The 19,962-nt window shown below is 41.6% G+C and overlaps 2 long non-coding RNA genes across 2 annotated transcripts; one reads left to right on the top strand and one right to left on the bottom strand.

The window, feature by feature from the left end:
- The first annotated feature begins 972 nt into the window (after nucleotides 1–972).
- Nucleotides 973–19,701, top strand: LOC147654992 (uncharacterized). The gene is made up of 5 exons (XR_015281254.1): nucleotides 973–1,191; nucleotides 4,074–4,194; nucleotides 7,558–7,701; nucleotides 14,787–14,900; nucleotides 16,507–19,701. It is a non-coding gene; the product is annotated as an uncharacterized LOC147654992 (long non-coding RNA).
- On the bottom strand, nucleotides 10,723–14,044 carry LOC147654993 (uncharacterized). The gene is made up of 3 exons (XR_015281249.1): nucleotides 13,750–14,044; nucleotides 13,364–13,438; nucleotides 10,723–12,439 (listed from the first exon to the last, which is right to left on the bottom strand). It is a non-coding gene; the product is annotated as an uncharacterized LOC147654993 (long non-coding RNA).
- Nucleotides 19,702–19,962: the final 261 nt, after the last annotated feature.

Below are 19,962 nucleotides of genomic sequence, written 5' to 3'. Positions count from 1 at the left end.
ATAAAGAAAGTTTATTAACAAAACTACAAGAATAAGAACACCAGAATAAACTTCCAGAAAACCCCTTTATCCCCCACTACTTAACCATTCTCTCGTTCACATGACAACATGGAGACAAAAAAACTTTGGAACTTTGGTGTATAAAACAGTCCCAATTCCTGCTAGAGTCTTTTCATCAGTCTTTTAGAGAAACAGAAGTCTTCTTCTGCTAACCTATGGAGTTTCTCACAAGAAAACTATTTCTGTTATAGCTTTCTATTTTTCTGATGCCAGCTGCCCGGAAATCTGTCATCAGTTCACTCCTCCCATTTCACATCACTCTGAAGTGTGTATGGGTCAATGAGTCTAGGGATATCATTTTAAGGATGAGTTATTCAGAGGCAAAAGTTCTTTTCATCTGTCTCTGTGAGCTTTCTTGGAAAACAGAAGTTTTCTCTTTGCCTCAAGTGGTCCCAAATCTTCAACTATTACTTCTCTCCTTCTGTTCTAGCACCTCACTCTATCATAATTACTCTACCTTTTGCTCAAAATTCAAACTTTGAACACTCTATTCCTCCCAATATACTCTGTCATGAATTAAAGGAGTTTTTTCAGAATACTGTTGTCCATCTCCATAGCTTTAACAGAAAAATATGTCAGCTTATAAAGCATCTCCTTATTCTCTACCTTTTCTGAAGCTTAATTCTTTTCTTTACTGTCTCTGATACTTTATAAAGTCTCTTTACATGTTGATTACTCTCTTTTTCTTTCTCTGGAAAAAAGGATTAATCTGTAAGTCTCATCTGGATAATCAAAGAGTTAAAATCTTGCCAAGGTTTTGTAGATGGTTCTGTGATCTCTGCCGGAGCAGCGGCTGGAGCTGTCTTCAATGGAAGATTCTTCATGGCTGCTCTGGAGAGTGTGGTCACTGTCTCAGCCCGCCGCAGGTCAAGAGCTTTTTTCTTTCTTTACTCGGCAGTCTCTGGTGAATTCAGTCACAGCAAAAACTGCAGCCAAGCCAGGGACCGGCCTGGCCCGGCCAGGGCCTGGGGCAAGCCTCGCAGGCCCCATCTCCCGGCTGGGAGCAGGCCCAGCCCAGACCTGGCCCGGGCCACATGGCCTGGGCAGGGGACGGGAAGCCAGCTGGAGCTCAGTTACCTTTCACAGCCAGGAAACAAAGAGACAAAGAAATTCCCGGGCTTCGGTCTTAAGGTGGTGTTCACAGGTTGATCTCACTTTTCAATGGTAAAAACTGCTGTCAGTTCTTAGAAATGGCCAGCTGTTGTCTGGGAGAAAAACTCCCATCCACCTCCAGCAATTTTAACTTCCTTAGGTGTTTCTCTTTGTTTTCTTACATGCCAGTCTATCACATATGGGCCTAGCATGGGTCTGTCTGTTCTATACAAATCATAAGGAGAGACCTTATGATGTTACCTGTTGATGTGAGCTGTGGACGGGCGGAAAAGAGAGAAATATATAGCTCCTTGTTGCATCTCTCTGAATTTTTAAAATTCTGCTGTAGAAATATGCTTCTTGTCTGAAAAGATTCTGTTCAGTGTAGGAGACAGGCACAGGAACAAATAAATGGTCTGTCATTACCACAGGTCACACTTCCACACTCTTCACCCAATAAAAAACCTGCTTTCTCATCTAAAACACTTCCAGCAAACTGAATAATTTCTTAACTCACTCCCCTGCCTGTGGTGCCCTGAAAAGACTCTTCCCACTCTTTCTCTTTTTTCTGAGTTTCATCCATCTCTTAGAAACTTAATCACTTCAGTCAGCATCCTAAAACAAACTGGGTTTTTTGAGCCTAGCAAATGGACTTTTTGGAGGTGCTTATTGTAATACATGGCATGGACAGATCAGCACCCATTATCAGTCTGGTTTGAGGTGCTGTCAGAACAGAAAAGCAGGAATATGTCTTCTAAGGGAAAAGACATTCATGCCAGCTTTGTCTGAGGGGGAAATCCCATTGACACTGAATGAAATGCTTCCACTATCTTTTCTGGCAATGTGGTAAGGAAGAATGAGCAAGCTGACTTACTCGACTTATACTGGTCTTGTGCCAGAGCCAAGATCCCCCAGGTCACACCCAACAACACATTTTCATCCAGATCCTTATGAAGCACCAAAAGGTAGGAAAGGAAGGCTGTTGAATCTGCCTCATACACACCAGATACAACCCTTCTAGACTCCATGCTGGCCACAAGACTGCCATGGCTTTCTGATCACTGCTGACTATCAGCTGTGGACCTATTAAGTGGCCAGCTCTTGTTTTGTACCTTGCTTCATTGCTTTTCCTATTACTGACACACAGCAGTTTATTCTGACTCATCATGCTCAACAAAGCAGAGATTTAGGGTGACATCTCACAGCCATCCTAGGTCATCACTTACATGCTGTATATAGCAAAAGCCTCCCAGAGAGGGGAAATTTCTTCTGGTGGCTAGAAGTAGCTAGGACATAAGGGAAAGTGTTTTCATTCTGAATGACTCCGGGAGCATTTTGGTTCTCCTAATGGCTCCATTTAATAGATAAAGCCACAGATAAACACAAAGACAGCACAAGACAGAGGTTTGCTAAATCCCCACCTCTCCCCTGAACTCACAAGTGGGAGATTTTCCTTACAGCAAGTTTGATTAAGCTGTTGTTTCTTTCCCACAACTTACTTGGCTCTTGCTCAGTCCAGAACAGCCAAGGCTGGACAGGCAGTCAGGCCATTTGCATGGAACATCTGAAAATGCAAAGCACATCCTGATTTGCCTGTTTCCCTATTGAAAAATTTCTGCCCAAATGGAAAAGGCAGCAACATCAGGTAATGTAATAGGGAGAGAGGACTATGTTCTTCCCCCTGTCAAGATCTCCTTTCCCAGCTGTATTTTATTGTGGATAGCCACAAACAGAAGAGCTGGGAGAGGCTTTCCTCCTCTCCCCAGCATTTTCCTGGGAGGCAGGAAAGAGGTCAGGATTGCAGAATTTCAGGTTGCAAAGGTACTATAGGATGCTGTCTTCTCAAAGCTCTACTCTTAGCAGGACAGCTTCAAAGACAATGCAAGATGTTCAGGGCCTTCTCCATTTGAATTTTTAATGTCTCCAGTGGTGGACATCCACAGACACTCTGGGCCCTGTTTTGGTGCTGCACCATCTTCCTGGGGAATTTGTTTTTCTTTCTAAATATTTTTTCTTGCTGTAACTTGTATCCTTGTGTAACTTTGTCCTGTTCAAGTACTGTGCACTTCTGAGAAAGGCCTTGTTCCATCTTCCCTATATCATTTTTTAGACAGGTGACAAGAGGCAGTAATATCCCCCTTTACCTTCTTTTTTCCAGGCTGAACAAATCCAGTCTCAGTCTTTTTTATCCTGCACTCCACCTACTTGACCACCTTGGTGGTCATCCATCCAAAGCATTTTGTTCACTTTGCTAATGTCTTGCACTGGGGGGATAAAATGGGACATGTTGCTTCTAGATAGTCTCCCAGCCCCTGCAAGTAAGAGGTCCTGGTGAGGCTGTAGCTCTGCAGCCACATGTGCAGAGTGTTCAGTAATCCAAACAGAATCTGAAAGCACAACACTGCACAACAAGGGGCAGCTATTTCTACACAAGCAAAGCTTCCTGAAGATACTGGAGAAACCCTTGAAGCCAAAAAGAAACAAGAAAATCCAAGATAGATATGGGAAAGAAAATAATACCCTAGGGACAACATAGAACAAAGTGGGGGGTTACAGCTAGGTGCTGAACTACCATTTGGAAAACACATGATTCATCCGATTTATATAAGTACAATACATCAGTGTAAAGTCAAATATCCAGGCAATCAGAAAGCTGCAGAGACCTCTGTGGAGGGCAGAACAATGACAGCCAATAGCTCTTTAAATAATAATAGTGTTTTTTTCCTATGGAACTCACAGTTCATATCATTGCTATGCTCAGCATGCAAAGATAAAGTTCCCTGTGCCCCACAGATGGCTCCAATTTCTCAAATAATTGATAGCTGAAGCTCTCCTTGAGGGATCAGGTGGGGGAATGGAAAAGGAACATCATAATGACTGCAATTTTCATTCAGCACAAACTTGGTTTGGTTTGCACACAGGTATTAGGTTGATGATCACTGCACTGAAGAAGTTGCCCTGAGAAGGAAGGTGAGGATTGACAGCTCAGTTGAGTCCTGGATCTCCCAGCAAACAGCCAGGCCTGCACCTAGGAAAGACTAAGTAAGTAGCTCAGGCAAAATGACTGTGAAACAGCATAGATCTTTATTTACTTCAGAGGAAGTAATGTATGGACTCCCCACACTGTATTTCATACCTGCAGTCAAGCTGTCTTTAAAAGGAATGAGAGGATATGTGAAGGAGATGTGGGATGAAAGCAGACATAGCACTAATATATGAGTGCTATATATATTATATATATATATAATATAGATCTCATTTTCTTCAGCTGTAAAGAAATGCAGCAGGTTTCAAATCTCAGACAAAAAAGAGACAGCAAATCCCACTACTGTACTAGTTTGAAAGCAAACCAGTGGGAGATCCCAAGTCAGAACTACAATTTAATAGGAATATTAAGATACAGAAACACTGGCTTAAACTGACAGAGTCAGGATACAACCTGACACCCTGTTGGGCAGGGTGGTGGTAGCAGTCCAATTAAAAGGTGCTTGCAATCCTGTTGAAGTGACAGATGTGGTTCTGTTGAAGCAGTGATTCTATAGAAGGGTCTGGTCTTCCTCTGAAGGTCCAGTGGTTATGTAGCTCTTGTCCTCTGGGAATCCAGTAGGTAAGGCTGCCTGTGATGTTCCAAACCTCTTATTATACCCAGGTAGGACTGCTTGGTTCCTCCTCCTGGGAAGAGCATTTCATAATGGGTTGATGTAATTTTATGAGTCATGCAATGAGACTTGATGGCCCATCAGCAGAAGATAGCCCCCAGAGGGAGTTATCAGGGATGAGCCATGGAAGAGATAAAGAACGCTGTCCCACCTGTTTTTAACAGCTTATGAAGGTGGTGATAGAATACATACTTTTGTTTTCATCTTACATTGTAACCTAAGACAACTACCCTCTTCAGGCTTCCTTATAGATTATGATGGTCTAGGCAAAGGTACAGTGGTGGGCAAGTGGAAGGCATTTCCATCTTGGAACTACAAATCCAGACCCTAAGAAGGCTTTAATGACAAAAACTAATCTCAGAAGTGGGATCTTTTTGTTTTGTTGTTGCAGAAGTGTAGGGTCAGCAACTATGCTGCATGAGGCAACACATACAGTGAAAACTAGGATAATTTTTTGCTCCACCAACTGGAGAACTCATTTTCATGATTTTCATTGTTGGTTTTTGTTTTCTTTTGTGGCACACTTGATTCTTCCCCATTGAAAGTGGAAAATATTGTGGGTAGATCCATCACAATCCTAATGCCAGAAAGCTTGACAGTTTTAATTGCTCAGGCATTCTAGTAATGCTCCTCAGGACTCCACAGTCACATTAATGTAAAGAGGTGAGGCAGGCAACAGGATGTCCTGAGGTGAGGTGACTTGCCCAAGGCCATCTGGACATTTGTGTCAGAGGCAGAGCCTGAGGACTGGAGCCCTCTGTTCCCAGTCATTTCCTTAATCACAAGATCCAGGTTCTTCCTAAGTTAGCAACAAGCTAAGCAGGTGGTTTTTTTTCCTTTTGTTGACCCACACATAATAAGTGACAAATGGGGTAACACTCTCCCCAGGGTGGTGTCATGAGATGGGAAAAACAGAGCCTGCCCAGACACCCTCAGCCCATGCTAAGTCTCAGCCAAGCAACATGATGAGGACAGAGCAAGACTAGAAGGCTGTGAGGGAATGTCTCAGATGCAGATTGGTGAATGTGAAGAAGAGACCACTTAAATTGCAGATTGGGTATGTAAGATATGACAGCTTGGCCTTTGAAGCAGGCACAGTGCCCAGCTGGCAAGGCTGTCACTGCAGCTCAGGCAGTCTTCAGGGGTTCACTGGGTCATGCATTGAAAGAAGGCAAATGCTGCAGGAATTGTTTGCCTAAATATTTAACATTGCAGCTGTGCACACAATTGAACACCCAGAGTAACCCTTGGCTCAGTCAGTCATGCCTACATGTTTAAAGATGTCAGCAATTACAGATCTGTGCAATTGTGACACAAGAAGAAGAGAGCTAATCAATATTAGCAGAACCAAGACTGAGTAAACAGCTGTTCCCAATTCCCTTCCACTCCCTTCCATGCTTCCAAATACCTCTTGTCCAATAGGAAATTGTGGGAAATGGAAAAATAGAAACTTCCACATGTTATAAATAGCTCACCAAAATCAGGTTGGTCAATCAATAAGGCAATTTATTAATGCATTGATAAGAAATGAGCAAGCAGCGCTGGGGATGCAGGGAGTCTCTGTTCCATCAACACATCCACTTTACTGCTGGTCGCTGGCCCTTTTATAGGCAGCTTCTTGTTGGGTTGTGTCACGCCTTCTGTGCTGGGGTACAAGCCTGAATATGTTGGCTATCTCCCCAGCAGCAGTGGCTGCAAGCCCCCACCAGGTCTGGACAAAGCTCCAGTATGTGGCCAGGTTGCACTCTTAGACAGCAGGTAATAGCAGTAAAAAGTTTTTACATGTTCACACAAGCCCACTGTTTCTTTATACATAAAGAGTGGGTACAATCCATAATTAAAGCAATTACATAGTGACAAAAATGCTTAACAGCAAAAGCTAGCAATTCACAGCAAAGGGATTTAAACAAAAATAATGAAATCATTGTATTTTCCTTTGTCTCGTGTGTATGTTTTACTTTAAGATCAGTATTCCTGTTTATATTGATCCCATGGTGTGTTTCCAGAATGACACAAATCACTATGCAACCTCTCACACACAGATGCTGAAGGGTTCAATCTGCAGCCTTGGAAAGAGCTTGGGTTAATGTAATGATAAAGGTACACAAACATTAGGTAGAAACATTATAAACTTATGTTCCTATAATTGTATGTAAGAATATGCCTTGAGTAGGTAAGAAATTATATTAGGAAAAATAGTGAGAGGTTTAAGCTGTAATAATGTGACTTATAGGGTAGGACCTAGAAGCTATAATAGAAGTGTGTGTGGGTACATGACCCATCAGTTTATTGGCTGAAAGACAGATGCAGTGTAGCAGAATTAGGCAAGAGTGATAGGTTATTAAATAGAAATAAGTTTCATGTTAACTGTCTATTAGACCAAAATGTTGTGTATTGCTGCGTGAAGAAGAAACCTGTGAGTACCTTGAGCTATGGCTGACTTGTTGCTTCTCTCCAAATCTCATGCCTTTGAGACTGATATCTTATCTGGCTTACTTAAACAATAAATCATCTCAAATAGCACGGTGGTCCCATCCCTCGTTTTTCATCTCGACAGGAAATAATTCAACAGTTGCTAAATCTCTGTCCTGGCCAAACTGGTTGTTCTAGTCCATCTTTTTATTGGAGGGGAAAGGTGTGTTGGAATGAAACATAATACCTTTTATTAGATCATATTATTCTTCTTTCCCACTTTCCCAAAAAGAAAGTTCCTTTACAGTGAATTGTCATTTGCTACTCTTTTCAGATCTCACACACTTCAGGGACATTCTTGCTGAATGAATCCCTGGAAAACATCGCCTCATTCTAGTTGCAGTGGCACTATTGTTACAGAGACAATGCAGCAGCTGGGTGTGAAGACTGAGGTGACAGTCCTTCACTTCTGGAAGAGGTGGGTGATTGTTAACCAGCATGAGAATGAACTTACACATATGGGAGGTTGCACCAGCAGCAGCTCTTGTACCACCACTGGGCACAAAGGTTGTCAGGCAGCATCAGCCCACATTCATTCCTGTCCATGTTATACAACACTCAGCAGAGTGACCTCAATTTTCCATAAAAAATAGCAATAAAATCTGATAGAGAGATTTCTGAAGAATTTAGAGGGATGATGAGAAGAATGGCATGTTTTCTGACCCTTTCTGACCTTTACAGCTAAAGCCCTATTGTGCATGTTTTGATTGAAATTGAAAAGCATTGTAAACTGAGAGGTTGATTTGACCCTCCACTAATTCACAAAAAAAAAAAAAGAGAGATTCACCCAAGAATGTCTCCTAGCTTTACATTTCTCTCAGCTTTTCTGGAAAAAAAAACCAACAAAAAACCCAAAACAAAACAAAAAAAAAAACAAAACCATAAACAAAAACAAAAAGTAGCAAATGTTTTATTTGTTTATTTGCTGAAACCATTTGCAGAACATTATTTTCCTGGCTGTAACCATTGTTAAGCATGGTCAAAGGGCTCCTATGATAGGCAGCAGGGGTTGAGCTGTGTCACACTGCACAGAGCAACTGAAGACACTCACTGCAGGCAAGGCTCAGGGTACAGAGAAGGGCAGCAAAGTTCCAGGAGGGTCAAGTCCCAGGAGGATGCCAGGGAGCGGGAGCCAAGACTGTTGTGACTGCTGCTCCAATGAGGACGGGGACAAATGTGCTGAAGACCAAGGGAAGCAGAAGGAATGTTCTGACACAGTGGCAGGAGAGATGCTTCAGCTGAGAAGAGGAATGAGTGTGATTAGATTGGAGTAAAGTGAAGGCAAAACTCAATAGGCACAAGACAATGGAAAGCACATGTAGATCACTACAGGAAAACAGTGCAGCAGTTGAGAAACAGCTTTTTCTCTTTGGGTGCAAACTTCTAGAACAATCAACAGTGGGACTGATAGGACAGTTAATACAATCTGAGCCTTTCTAGATGTCCTTGCCCAGTTCAGAACCTTTCAGATACCACGAGACTCCAAATAATTTCTTCTAAATTTCCACTTATAAATGCATGAAGTTGATTATAGGAAAGGATGACGTCAGACTAATAGCTGTCTGTGGTAGCTTATGGAAAAGGATCACAAGGTAGGTGTGCTACTACAAGAAAGAGAGACAGCAACATCACAAAGTCAAGTGGAAAAAATGGCCAAATACCAAGTGTCTGATGCAGAGGGAGGTTCAATATCTAAAAAGATTAGCAAGTGCTGAGGTGTTTTGCATCACCAGCTGGATGTCCTGCTTCCGTGAGAGTTCCCATTAGGGCAGAGTAAAGGTTCTGGAGGTCCTGTAAATCATGGCTTTCTGAAACCTGGACACTTCTTGTCTGCACAAACTTCTTGGACCTTTTCTCCTGGTCAGGTACTGTCTACTGGGATCATTTCCATGTTCTGTCCAAGTCAAAGCTCAGAAGATAAGACTAAAACAAATGAAAAAATTAAATTCATTCAAATGCCAAAAAACCTTATTGATTTTTTTCTATTTATTTTTGAGTTTCCTTGTTATTTTGGCTCCGTGTTAGAAGGAATGTCTTAGAAGGAATATCTTTGTTGCCCTTTATCCAGGCTGGATTGTCCATTTGCAGAAAGCACCACTGGTGGCTGCAGTTCCCCTCACAACATTCCAGCTTTAGTTCTGACTCACTGACTGGTCAGCAGCTACACAAAAGTGTTAATTCTATTTTCCAAAATGTCTCTATAAGTCAGGCACATCATGCAGGAAGTGAGAAGTACATGAAAAAACAAGAAGATAGTGTTTTTCAGTATTCTGGAGTGAACACGACATGGATAATATTGTCTGTATGCATAATCCTGTAAAAATCCCCTCTTTTAAAGACAGACATGGCTGGTGTGTGAGGGTGAGTGAGGAAGGACCACAGACTACTTAGAGAAAATACTTGAGAAAAAAAAAACCAAGGGACAGAGTACATCTGGAGTGAGGAAAGGAAAAGACATCTTCAAACAGACTTACTCGGTGTGTGGTATAACTAGAGGGAAAATGAGCTAATAGCCTTGGCAGTTTTTCCCATGTTGATCCTTAGTCCAGGACTTCACTGCTGCAGCACTGTCTCACTCTGCAGTCATAGAGAAATACTCTGCATTCTCTGAAGTGTTATTACTGGTTCTTCCTGGGAGGAGATTGCTGGGTGCTCTGAACCTCACAATTTTGGCAGTACTCAGTGCCACAGAGCCAACACCCATAACTTCTTTACAATACAGTGTCTCCATGCATAAATAGGAATAGCAGCATCTCCCACAGTGGAGTGAGAAAATTATCTACTACAAATACATAATATTTATTAAAAAGAACAGAGGACAAAAGAGCTCTTCAGATTCAATATGCTATAAAGAAACAGAGCAATCTTTGTTTTCTGAGATCTGAACAACATAACAGAGAAGTAAAAGTACTGGAAAACTATTTGACCATTTATAGGACTGTTCATTCATGTAGTGTGCCAGGATAGTCCCCAGTGAGCCTTGTCATGTCACCTTGAATTATGAAGGATATGAGCTTAGCTCCATGGGATCAACAAGCAGAGCAAGAAATTGAAGTCTCAATCATGCTCACTGAAGGAGTAAAAAACCCCTGCTCTCTATTACCTGCTGCTCCTGGAGACAAGGCACAGGAGCAGGAAGAAATAATTGGGCAGAGGAGGAATGCGGGACAGTGAACAGCAGTAAGAACTCTGAATCACTGGGACAGACTCTCCTCTGGAGCAGGCTGGCTCAGGGGACAAATGCCTTCTTGCAGCTCATGGCTGAAGCTAACACAAGTTTCATGACTTACACCCCAATGGATCTGGACTGCAGTGCCAGCCAGAAGGAGAATACTCATTGCTTGCATAGTGACAGCTTAAGAATTTAAGTAGCTCTGTGGAAAATATTTTTTCTGTAATGTTAATGAAAAGATCTGCATATGATGAGCTGGCAAGAATACTTTTAATTTAGCATTTTTATTAAAGAGTAGTGTTTTTCCAAAGTTAAAACATTCACATGAAAACATTAGCTATAACTAAAGGTCTCTTTCACAAGGAAGATCTCTGAGAGGCACGGGGGACCAGCTCATCAACAGGAAAAAAACTCCAGCAGAAAAACACCTTAATAAGGTTTTCCAGACAAAAAAGTAATGTTCCTACATGGTTCTGGTATGGTGGATAAAGTATTCACAGAGCTTTATTTTCACTCTGAAATAAAGAACATTACTTTTCAGGTATTGCAGGTGGCCTCAAAATATCCTTTTCCATCTTCGGCTGCCTTTACACACAAGTACATATGTATGTTAAACCCAGTGCCTCATATTCCTAGGACAGGCTATAGAGTATCAACAGAGCTCCAACCTTCAGTAATTACAAGGCCTGTAGGGATAAGTAAGTAGTAAATTATATGACTAGGAACCACATGTAGCTATGTGCAAGAATAACAATTCTCTAAGACAGAAAATATAAGATGGACATGTAAGAAACTGAGATTTGGGGCTGAATTTGTGGACAGTGGTTGCTCACAACTGCCAGCTGCTTATAGCAATACAACTGAAGCCTAAAAAACATAACAGAGCCACCAGGTCTTAGAAAAACCTACTGCAAGTGGGTCTTAAAGCACTGCTTGCTGGAACCACTGTTTTTCTTAAGAATTCTGGATAATTCAAATCATTGCACCTTTTATTTCAGTGTAAAGGTTATTTTGGCATGGAAAACCCTTTCCCCCCTCATTTTTATAATGAAATAATCTTAAATATCTCAGGGATCAAACAATCAAAAAGGTAAAGGCATGTGGTGTATATAGATGCTGGTGCTACTCCTAAAGCCCTACTTTTAACACCTCAGGGCCTGAGTCAAACAGGTGTGAATAAATGAGCCCAACTTTTGCCAGTATTGCATTTTAAGAGATGGGATTGCATTTTAAGAGATGGGATTGCATTTTAAGAGATGGGATTTGCATATTTTTCTTCTTTTATGCACTCCCTCAGGATTTCTGCAACATATGGGCACTGCAGCGTCCAAGGGTTGCAGTCATGGCAATGCCTTTGTCAGACTGGTCTTTTCTGGGAAATCATCTCCCTTTCACATGAAAAAGAGCATTAAGTCATGTTAAAGAAGTGCTGCTAGAGTAGAGGAAGCTAGATGCTCCAATGAACTCTGAAGTAATTCCAGCAGCACAATTCTAGAAGAGGTATGGTCATGACGAGGAGAAATGAAGCTGCTCAGTAACATGAAGTCAACTGTAGTCATACTGACTATGCTGACAGGAGCTTTGCCCTCGAATTCTCCTGCAATTTACTTTTCTTCAAAAGGTGTCAATAATCTTCCTTGCTACAAGGCAGAGTAGGAAGCATTATTGTTCAAGTATATATGTATACTGCTCAAGTACTACACCTATCTAGAGAAAAAGGGTGGTAATAAATGCAAACACTCAGATTTGAAAATACCGTCCTTGGTGTCTGCTCAAATACCAAATACAGAGATGCAACTTCCAGCAAAAAGATATTAATAGGCCCCAAACCTGAAGGGGCACCCCCAGCATGAGGAGGTTGCCCTGTACTTCAGGCACAGTCTCACCAAGGAGCTGCCTGTGGGAGATGTCTCCAGAAGATGCCCAGCAGCAGCAGTCCCCACTGTGCTGCTTGGCTCACTGCTCAATCTTCGATGTTTTTTCTCTGCAGAGAGAGCACAGGTTGCAGTCTGATAAACCAAACCTGCTCGAAGTCAGTGCACTATTACTATCTCAACTACTTAGCTTTATTTTATGTCTTTAATCCTCTTAACTATGTTCATTAATTCGGCTTCAAATCATAAGCCTATTTGTGTAGATATTTTTTTTTAATCAGCATTCCCCTGCTAATATATCCAACTTCTCTAAAATACCTTTCTACTCTACTTCAATAACTCTCTGCATTCTTAATGATTTCTATCTCTTCTGCTTCAGTTCTGCAACACTATTATTATTATTAGCCCCAAGAATCTCTTGCCAGTTCCTTTCTAACAGTGAGAGGTGCTGTGAGCACCTCTGTAGGCTCAGCCCTTCAGCTTGAGAGGCTTTTAGAGACACTTCTACATGGGATCCAAATTGTTTTCAGCCCAGGAAGCCAAATAAAAACATTATTGTTATCTGAACATGCAGCAGAGGGACCAACACCAAGGATAGAAGCCCCCAGAAGAGCACTGACCACAGCACTGAGATGAGCAGGTTCAAGGGGCCACAAGGGTGTACCTGAGAAAGCAGGAGGACACAACCTTGATCTGATAAGCGGGGTTTGCCCTCACCCATCACTTGTTTTCCTTGAAATCAGGGCAAAGAAATGTTAAAGAGTCTGATGAACTATAACAGAAGGCCCCATTCAGGGCTGCTATCCCATGCACTGTCAGGTCCTGCACGTGGTAACTCCAAGAAGTGCTCCCACACAGGTGAGAAAGCAGCAATGCCCATTCACACAGACAGGAGTAAAGGAGTGGAGGTATTTTTATGGAGATGTAGTGAATGAGTGATGAGAGCAGCATCAGTAGCACAGGAGAAGTGGAAGAACATCAAAAGTGATGCAGGGAGGAGACAGAATCATGGAAAGTGACCCAAAAAGGTTTACAGTTCTCTTCGTTCCCTGCAGGGAGCAGTACTTGTATATACCCTCAGTAAACCCAGACAGAAATAGGGCACATTCCTGGAGACATCATTTGAAGGAAAGAATAGAAATTCCTTTTTAGAAAAAATCTCCAGGACATTATCTGTTACTCAAACAGTACTTTTCATTTAAAGTGAAATGTGTAATTTTGCTCACATCATAATTAAGAAAAAAAAATAATAATTGCTGCAACATCTCCACTATTCTTTTCATTTCCACTTTTATCTGACTAGAAATTAAAAGAAAAAAAAGAAAATGAAGGAGAAGACATAACTAGCCACAAGCCCTCAAACAATACATCTCATTAGATCACAAAACTGCCTATGAGTGAATGAGCTCTCTGCACCTACTTCAGGAGCCTCAAGAGTCTCTGGAAGTCTGAACCAAGATTTCAGCCTCTGGATGCCAGCATACATTGCCATCTGTGGAAAGAGCCTAACCTGCTGCCACAGGAACAGCATGTCCTCAAGCAGAAGCTCCTGATGTCCACAACTCTGTCACATCCACATTACTGGTGCAGCCCTTTCTGATCCTCAGAGGTGTAACCTCAGAACCACCAGTAATGCCAGAAGTTGCCTCCTATCCATAATGTTCAGCTCAAACAAGGTGTTTGAAAACAAGGTGATTGATCCCTGGATCACAGACACCTGGCCCAGGTCACTGTCTAATACTAATACTCCTCTGTGGTGCAGCAATAGGATACAATGTGCAGCTGTGGTGCCTGAAAGCTTTGGGAGGTGCAGACCTCCAGCAGCACATCTGGCAACTGCCTACAAGCCAGGCTGCTGGAGGAAGCTGGCACAGCTGCTTGTTTCAGAAATACTGCAGGATTTCTGCTGCTAGAAAATGACAGTGATATCAAAAGGTAATCATGCAGAATTTCCCTGAGGAGACTCATTGCTGAGACTTTTATCCTGATCAGGATTTTAAGTAAAATTAAATTGGCCAGTTGGTTTTAACAATTATTGCAAAATTTTTCTTAAACTGTTCTACCAGCAGAGGTGAGAATATAGGAAAATAATACACTGGCACTTGAAGAGATGCAAGCAAAAAAAAAAATAAGTAGTCTATTACTAAGAGTCTGTATCAAACCACTACCCCAGTGTATCATTACTGACTGGGGTCCACTGTTGGCACAGAGGTATTTCAGATGAAATACAAATTCTGAGGTTTTCTTATCTGTTTATCATCACTAAGGGACCTTTGGTACTTTTTCATGAAAATTAATATTATCTACATCAGCTCTCCACACAGGCAATTGAGCTGTGCCAAGCTCTTCTCCCCTACCAGTTCACTGGGTAGTCTGTTCTCCTTTGCTTGGACAATTAAGCCGCATTTGCTACTCGATTGCTACTCAATTACTGAGTTTGTGATTATCTGTGATTAGGGTTAATTGTGCAGCACCTGCAGGACAGGCTGATAGGAAGGATGTACAGGACCCGCAGTTACTGCACATAGCCAAAGAAGTGCCTGGTGGGATCCCTGGATACACCATCCCTAGGTGAGCTTCAGAGAGTGAAAGAACCTGCTGAAATATGAGATATGTATTATTCCCTGAATGGGATTTTTTGTGTGTATTTGTACAGCTAGTAAGATCAGAAATTGTTTTGTTTGCTGAATTGATCCTTCATATTCTCCCAGTATGATTTAGGTTATTATTTGTTTCACTTATTCACCACAAACACTCCTAAATATTAGGTGTGGATAAGCTCTAAGCCTCCAGGCCAATTGCATGTGATATCTACCTTCAACCAGAAATTACATATAAGAGCAAAAATACCATACAGCTTTGCTTTTAATTGATCAGGTAGAAGCAAGCATAGTTAAGTCCTAAGTCCTGGCACTGAATCCCCATCATCTGTGCATGAAATGTGCTGATTTGCACACCTGCTAGGGGATGAGAAGAGCTATGAGTAAAGTCCCATATCCCTTTTGAGGCCAGATTGCAATTGCTCCTTAGCACAACGGTGTTAACCTACTCAACCAGAAGGATCCCTTGCTTCCCATCCCAATAGCCCAGGAGAGTCCTCAAAACAGTATGTTTTTTACCCAATGAAACACAGAGCAATGAGGCAGGAACCCCATGTCACTTTCTCTCCCCAAGTGCCACATTATTAAATTCTGCCTGTATGATGCCATTGCTCCAGGCTGGTTTCCAACCAGGCTCTAATTTTTTTTGTCAGCTTATTGGTTCACTGTGGAATTGATTGAATCTGTCAAGGTTTTCTTGAGATGGGAGGACAGGACATATTGGAAAAGTACAGATCAATTTTCACATGCTTATCCATTCTCACAGGAGAAATAAAAAATGTTGATTGTTTGTGCATGTATCTCAAAAGAGAGCTGTGGAGGGACAGCACCCCCCGTTCATCCGAGGCAGCAATTGCAGACAGGTCAGAGCTCATGTGCATGTGGAAACCAGTCTTCTCACAGGCAGTAAGCCTGATACAGGAGCCCTAAGGTATCCTAAGTACAGAGCACCTTTTTTGTGCACTTTGGTCTATGGTAAGAGGTCTCACTAAAGCTTATCCAAAAATAAAGTTTCACCTGCAACAGACCACATCAGCTACTCACAGATAGGTGGTGTTAAGCAATAAAACTTTTATAAAAACAGACTCTGCAAAGCCCAGAAGTTTGAGGCTTATGGTTCTCTGCACCCCAGTGGGTACTACACTACCCTGTGAGGAGATGGCTTTGATGCATACCTAGTGACTGCCCACCACCCCTTCTCTTCAGCTGCTTAAAGCTCCCACTGGCTTCTGTAGGCAGCACCAATTCTTCCAATGGTAGGTAAGGTGGGCAGCCAAGGCTCCAAGGGGGTACATCGCTCTCTCTGGCAACAAGATCCCCAGCCCTTGCAAAGGTTTGTTTTGTGATTCCTCTTCATTTCTCCACTTCTCAGGCAGTGGTTAATGGAAACTACAACAAAAAAATTATCTGCTTCATTGCTTTTCAATTAGATAAGAATTCTGATTAGTGATACAAATAAGGTGCCATTTTCAAGATTTGTTTTACAGCCTCCATGGCCTTTCGCAGAGCTCATTTGTTTTGCTTTGTATTGTTTTCCTTTTCACAAAAACAGATGCAAAAAATTTATTCATTTGCAGAAACGGAGACAAAGCAGAAAGACACAAAAGAGTGGGAGCACAGTGAGGCAGGTATGCTGCAAGATTGAAGAAGGAAGAAAGAAAACCAAGAATAAATTCTTATTCTGTATGGTAGAGTAGCTCCTATGCAGGAGGAATAGGGCAGAGAAGAGAAAAAGACCAAAGTTCCTCTGTGATCATACAGGGTTGTTTGTTGCTGGAAAACAGCATATATGCAGAATAGGCATAATACAATAACAGAATAGGTCAGGAATTTTGCTAAAAAGAACTATTTTCATGCATTTCCTAACTAGAATAGAAAATTAATTAGCTTTAAAATATGCCAAAATATTTCATATTTTCCTCTAAATAGAAAAACACCCTCGCCAACCATAATCTAAATTCAAGAGACCCTTTTTTAAAAAATAAAACATTGGTCTTTACATTTGAATAAATATTTTTAACCATGAAATATCAAATTTTATTAAGAACACTTGGAAACTAAATTGAATCCAAGGCCTGAAAAATGAGATGTCCCAAAAGACACTTACAAATCACTTTCCAGAGTGGCAGAGGTGGGACAGGAGAGCAGGACCTATCTGAGAAGTAGTGCCAAAAAGAAGGCAAAAACAACACATAATTCTATAGCGTACAGCACTTGTGGCAAAAATATCACAAAGCATGCCCCTTTCTTCTCAGGTCTACCCATACATACTAATTGTATATGCTGTTCTTGTCCCCCTGTTTCTTAGATTGTCATCATCTTCTGTTTTTCTTCTTCATGCAGATGTTTGAAAAGTATTTATTTCTATCATTCAAAATGAATTATTTTGCATAATCTCTAGCTGGCAGCTGATATTTGCATCTATGTGGTGAAAAGTAACCATAGAGCCAGGGTTCAGCACCTGCTGCCTCTGAACTTCTCTGCCATTATAGTTCCATCAAGCCAAAGGCAGCAAACAAAAAAATCCTATTTTGAAAACATTTTGTGGGTCTGAGACCAGGGTTGCCAGAGCAGTTAGTGCATGAAACTAACACACAGCCACAGAAACATGAATATTTTAAAAGGACAGATAAATCTCTATCCACTTCTTAACCCATTACCCAGAGGCTACTAGGAAACATTTATATCTGTGCAAGGAAAAGCATTCCCTTTTTTGGTTTTCTGACCTATTCCCTGTTACTTCTGTGCACAGGACTCCTTCTCCCAAAATTGCTGATATTTTCTGCCTTCAAAATCTTTCCTGAAATTATTCACACTTTTGCAAAGCCTGAATGGGCTCAAACTCATCTCCAATATGTCACAGGGAGCTGTGATCTCCACTGACGTCTCAGCACAGCTTAGTGCTGAAAAATATTGCAGAACAGCCCACTGAATTTTAGCTAAGTTGTGTGTTGCAAACCCAATGAGAAGCCCAAGGAAGCAAAGAGAGTGGTGTAAAAACCTGCATGCTCTGTTCACTGACTTATTCTTTAGCCGTCGCTGTAATATCTGCATTCAGATTGTTCTTCAGAATTGCTGATTTTCATTCCCTGAGTGACATGTAACAGACCTGCACTTTCTCCTCTCTCATTCTTCTACTAATAATGCAGCTTTATGATATCTTTTTCTACTTGCCAGAAAGAGCTAGTCACATAATAGGGTACCGGGTAAAATTCTGTGACAATGTGAATGTGTGAGGACCTGAGCTGCTGCTCAGGTATCTTTCTGTTATCTGTATCTGTATTCTGTATCTTTCTGTTATAGATTTGTGCAGTTCTTGACTGGCAACATTAGCAGAAAAGCAGTCCTGCTCAAGTCATCATCCCTGAATCCTCCCTGTAGGGTTCTCATAAAATAAAAAGAACAAAGCACCCTCCAGGAAAACAGGGCTCTTCTTTTTAAATGGGTTTTCCTCTTGTACAGGGGCTGACAAAATGAAAGGATGCCAGTGAAACTGTGCCAGGTGTTTGGATCTATAGCCTGCTCCTACAGCTTATCCCAGCTCCTTGCCACCAACCCTTGGGGTTTTTCTCCTCCATTATGCTGACATGGAAATCTTTAGCCAAAGTCACCACCATGTTTCTCATCTATCTCAGGAGAGAGGCAGAGGGGAGCTGTGGGAGAAGTGACTGGAAGCATTCCCATGTTGTTGTTCATTTATACCTGTAACAGGGAAAGGACTCACGGCCTTCTGAAGTGAAGTACAGGAAATTTCTGACATGCTTTGCCTGACGGGTCTTGCAAAGCTTTGCTCTATCTGGGTGACTAAATCTAGATTAAAAATGCACAGTTCTGCCAACTGCTGCTTTTCAATTTAGATGCTTATATGCTTATTTATTTATTTTTAAGATATTCATTTTGACACAAGGCGAGGAAAGAGTTGCATGGAAAAAATGTAAGTCTAGGAGTCAGCAGTGTTGGACTTTTAAGGGAATAAGGAGATTTGCTTCTAAAATGAAACCTCTGCCAAATGCACCAGTTTTGTCTAGACTACAAAGTCACAAGTTTTACTGTCATTCAAGGGTAATGACAAAGTAGCCTTGACTCCTTTGGGATGTCTGGGGCATGACAACACAGCTGACAGTAAGTGATCCTGGCAAGGATGGGAGTGGGTTTCCAGAGTGCCTGGCTGTGAGCTGCACTTACAGCACACCTTCAGGCAACACCAGTGCCAGTATGGTATACCAGGTTAGCTTTTCTCAAGTGAAAACCCAGTGGTGTTACCACAGATTTGGACCTGGTGCTAGGAGGTGACCCCATAGTACCCAGGTGTGTGGTCAGGCCAGCACATCCCTGATGGCATAGCCAACAGATGCAGGTCATTATCAGGATGCCTCTAGCCGCATGGCATATGATGCACTGGATCCAGTTCATTTCTGAGGGGTCCCATGGTGATAGGACAAGGAGTGATGTGAGTAAAGCAGCCCTGTTCTCTTGATGTGTCTATCAGTATAAAAATACAAAGAGAACCATTTTACCAATCATTTCACCTACACCTTTTCTAGCACTAATTGTACAATTAACTTCTTAATCTATTAAGGGGGGAAAAAAAGTACTTACATTTATCAGGTAGTTTGAAACAGAGTTGGGTTGTGTCTTTTTTCTTTTAAACCTTAAAACTGTATTTGATTGAAGTACTTCAAATGTTTTATTGCTCATACTACAGTACATAACAAAGTAATTGTGTAATTAAGAGATAATGTCAATGCAATAAACCATTGTTGACAAGCTAATTGTCTCCTGCTGCTATTGAAATGCCAAGGCAAAGCTAAAGAATATGCAGGAAAAACATACATGCAGGAAATCAGATGTGCTTGTTTTTCAACTGAACTGGCAAGCTCAGATTGGTCATCCTGTAATTTAGTATAGGCTGGATTCCCTACACAACGAAGTACTAGTTATGCAAAGGAGTGCTCAGGTATTTTACAGCAAGATGGTGCATATGGCAGGGAAGAGGATGAGAGTCAGAAATCCACCACTGCTAGTTCTGGGTC

Source organism: Cyanistes caeruleus, chromosome 2 (genome assembly GCF_971803275.1).
Source record: "Cyanistes caeruleus chromosome 2, bCyaCae1.hap1.1, whole genome shotgun sequence".
Taxonomy (NCBI): domain Eukaryota; kingdom Metazoa; phylum Chordata; class Aves; order Passeriformes; family Paridae; genus Cyanistes; species Cyanistes caeruleus.
Note: the sequence above shows the minus strand (reverse complement) of the source record. Positions and strands in the feature narration are given on the sequence as shown.